We start from the raw sequence: 4433 nt of genomic DNA, 5'->3' as shown, positions 1-4433 counted from the left end.
TTGCAACATATGCAATTATCACTGTTAAAGGATCCCAAACATAGTCTACCAGAGCCATGTTGATTGGTAGATGTTTGAGTATCTTTTTTCAGTCAATCATGTAATAGTTTAAGAGAATACCAGAACTAAAACCATGTTTATGCTCAACCCAAAGCCCAAACGATGTTTATTCTCAGCACAAGGCAAAATTTACAAGAAATACCTATCATTACAATCCATAGTATTTTCATCCATATATTAAAGTACAATTAAAAAGGCCAGATATACTTGCAATAGAATGCCGAGGATGGAAAGATCTCAATACCCTCTTATACTGATAAGGTAGAATATTTCAGGAGACCCATTCTTTAGCAAAAACATAAATTATCAAATTACTGAGTAGGTGCAAAAACACCTACCTGTATGGTGATCTAGCTTTGGTCATGGATTATCGACCTTGTGCATAGATGAATAATGCTATTATTTTGAATGTTGGAAGGGGGCAAGTCAAAGAAGTGAACCCAATGCAAAGATGCCAAAATTTGTCATTTGAATGGGGTTAAGCTTGCTCATAGAGATGCATCCTTGTCATACACCAAGATCAAGCCGTATACCCAAGAGTAGTGCAAAAAATGTTTAGCTTTCGAGTTGCCAACATGTGAGAGCTTGGATGTAGGTGGGGTTTTTCCAAAGAGATAGTAAGACTAAGCATGTATAGGTAACAATTTGAGGGAAGAAACCCGAATCATATGTGTGATATGTGTGTGTCAGTGGTGATGTACCTCTTTACATTAGAGCGCTTGCGTACGAGTGTGTATTTGCAACTTCATGTGAGCCTCGCATGATAATCATGGGCATGTGAGTAGTGATGAGAAGGATACTCAATGAGGCGGGTCAAAAGTTGTGAGGGAAAAGCCTACGATGAGGGATGATATTAGTGAGGCAAGATGATGGGTAAGTAGGTCGATCAGAATACCAAACAAGGGTGCGTTGTTAGGAGAGAGTGGTGAGAGATGGAGTAAGGGAGTAATCACTTCTAAATGTGGGTAGTGGCAGTAGGTGCCACAAATTTTCTAGTTCTTGCTTTGAAATTATGAGGTCTACCTACTGTCAGATGGATCCTTCAATTCCCACAAGAGGTTCATCAAATTACTCAATTGCCAACTTGTTTAATAATGTATGAAACCTTGGTGATATACAGTAGACATTCAATATCCAAGTTTTCATAAAGGACTACAAGCTTGCAATTATGTGTGTGTAGATGGGTCAAAGCATGGTTTGGTGGTACAAAAAGGAGTGTCCTTGACACAACATATGTTTGGTGATTCTTGTGTGTAAAAACCATGGGCATTTTTTTGGAATTGGGGAGGGCAAATAAACTTCTTTTTTAAGTGGACATTTTTTTTAAGTTTAGAAGCATGGAATCCTAAGAAGAGGTGGGGGGGTGACAGCGGGGCCGGGGGGTGGGGTTACGGTTGGGAGCTTTCACTCTAGCACCTCTCTCTCTCTCTCTCTCCCTCCCTCCCTCGCACGTCCCTCTCCCTGTGTGTCTCTCTCAGTTTTGAACCTTCTTGCCTTCCTTGCCGCCTCCATAGCCACCAAGTTGCTGTGTTCGAGCTCTCTCTCTCTCTCTCTCTCTCTCTCTCTTTGCAAATGGATAGTAGCGCAGGAGATTACTGGCTTGGTGATGCTCAGGACCTTTCTTTTGATGAGATAGAAGGTGATGCTAAGGACCTCTCTTTCAACGAGGTAGAAGGTGATGCACAGCTCCTCTCTATTGAGACGATATGGAAGGTGACGCACAGTTCCTCTCTTTTGACGAGGTACAAGGTGTCCCAAGCAATGTTCAGCAGATGAACATCAATTCCATTAGCACTAGTATTCCAACTGCATGTACCGGTAATCAGGATTTTCTTCATGATTATTGGGCTGCAAAGAAACGCGCATAGAGAAGCAAGGAAAGACATCCTACATCTTCTCTTGGATTACCAGAAGCCAAGTCAAGAAAGAACATTTGTGCAGCGGTGGCTCGATGTTGGTGCAAGAAAACATTAGGGATTACAAAGAATGAGCAGAAGCAAATATTCCGGCAACTCCTAGACCACCAAACATTTTCTTGCTGCAACCATCAAATTTCAGCAAAGTTGAAGACGCTGTTGTATCGGGTGTGCGCAACACTTTGATTCAAATCAAGGTCCCTCATTCAGCAAGTGAACTTTTTGTAAAGAGAAGCTCTTTGGCAATGATTCTGAACAATAGTACAAACTCACAATCAGTAAACCAATCCAGAATGGCTAGTATCTTGGGGATCCATCGAAGGAATATAGCAGTAGCAAGCTCACAGCTAGAGAATAAAGATGAAGATGAAGTGTTGCCATTGAGTGCTTGTGAGAGACAATTTCCACGAGGAACCGTTATTACCAATGAAACAAGAGATTTGGTATATGCCTTTTGGAAATCAGAGAGCAGAGTTTCACCCAACAAGAAAGACATATGCAAGATGAGAATTGGAAGGAAAAGTGTCGTCAAACATCCTATACATCTACTCGACGAATCTCAGGTACCAACAACTTCTAGTAATTGTACATCTTGTTTGGTACTACTTAACGCTTATTTGGTCCAGACAGTACCAAATTTGGTAGTCTGTTGTACAGCAGAGGGTGTTTACAGTACCAAAGAATATCTATAAAGTACCAAATCCTAGCTATCGAGTGCCAAAGCCTATCCATAGAGTTTAAAACCCTCTCTATAGAGTACCAAAACCTAATTATCTAGTACCAATGCTTATGTATAGAGAACCAAAGTCTATTTACAGAGCCAAACTCAATGGATACCACCAAAGCCTCTCTGTAGAGTACTAAATCCTATCACTATAGGACCAGGATCTATTTACAGGGTACCCCACACTTCTGATAGTACAAAAGCCTATATGTAGAGTACCAAATCGTGTCTATCGAGTACCAAAGGCTATCTATGGAGTACCAAAGCACATCTGTAGAGTACCAAATCCGGTGTATCGAGTACCAAAGCCTATGTATGGAGTACCAAAGCAGATATGTAGTACCAAAGGAGATATGTAGAGTACCAAATCCGGTATATCGAGTACAAAATCCTAGCTATCAAGTGCCAAAGCCTATCCATAGAGTTTCAAACCCTCTCGACAGAGTACCAAAACCTATTTATCCAGTACCAATGCCTATGTATAGAGAACCAAAGTCTATTTACAGAGTACCAAATTTATCAGATACCACCAAAGACTATCTGTAGAGTACCAAATCCTCTCTGAAGAGTACTAGATCCTATCTATAGAGTACCAAAGCCTACCACTATAGGACCAAAGTCTATTTATAGGGTACCCCACACTTCTAATAGTACCAAAGCCTATATGTAGAGTACCAAACTCATCGAATACCACCAAAGACTATCTATAGAGTACGAAATTCTCTCTGAAGAGTACTAGATCCTATCTGTAGAGTACCAAAGCCTACCACTATAGGACCAAAGTCTATTTATAGGGTACCCCACACTTCTTATAGTATCAAAGCCTATATGTAGAGAACCAAATAATATCTATAGAGTACCAAAGCCTACCGACAATACCAAATCTACGGTACCATATTTGGAACTATCTAAAGCCAGTTTTGGCACTACTGCAGTAGTGGAATTTTACCAGTACCATGAAGTTGGTTTTTTTCTGAATCATTTTGTTTTTGTGCCATAGGTTGAGCTATACCAAAGATTCAAGAAGGCTCACCCAACAGTGGTAGTGTCTCTTAGATGCTTCAAGGCATTGAAGCCATACTTTGTACGGAAGTTGAAGGACATAAATACTTGTTGTTGTGTGGTTCATGTGCAGATGCTCTATTTCAAAGAGGCCCTTAATCAAATGCGGCAAAATAGTTTGGGCACCATGGGAAAGGTCACCTTTGCACTTGCTCCGTTTGTTGCAAAGGTGATGAGAGAGGAACGTGTTTTGCAAACCAAGGAGTTTGTCAGCACATCACCGGTATGTGGGAATCCATCATGTGCCCAAAGCCTCCAAATTGTGAATACCATGCAAAGAAATTCTTGATGGGGGACTGCTCACAATGTGGAGTACGGAGGTTGACATTTTGTCCCGATGAGATAGAAGAGGATAGCAAGGAGGTGTCAATGAAGGTTTTCATGGAGGTTGGAACAGGACAAGTTCACGAAGGTGGGAGTGAGAAGAAGAGAAAGGACTTGATTGTGCAACGGATGAAAAGTGGGACTTTTCTTAGCCTATTTTCAGCCCATCTGATAGGCTTCATCAGGCACAACTTTGTCTTCTGCTGGCAAGCCCAACAATTCAAGGACTATTTGCAGAATTTTCCTAGCAACGTTGTAGTATATGTTATTGACTTTGCGGAGAATTATTCCTTTAAAGTTCAGAATGAAATTCATTCAATGCATTGGTGGTCTACCCAAGTCACAAT

The sequence above is a fragment of the Adiantum capillus-veneris genome, chromosome 6, assembly GCF_014529385.1.
Source record: "Adiantum capillus-veneris isolate H3 chromosome 6, ASM1452938v2, whole genome shotgun sequence".
Lineage (NCBI taxonomy): Eukaryota > Viridiplantae > Streptophyta > Polypodiopsida > Polypodiales > Pteridaceae > Adiantum > Adiantum capillus-veneris.
Note: the sequence above shows the minus strand (reverse complement) of the source record.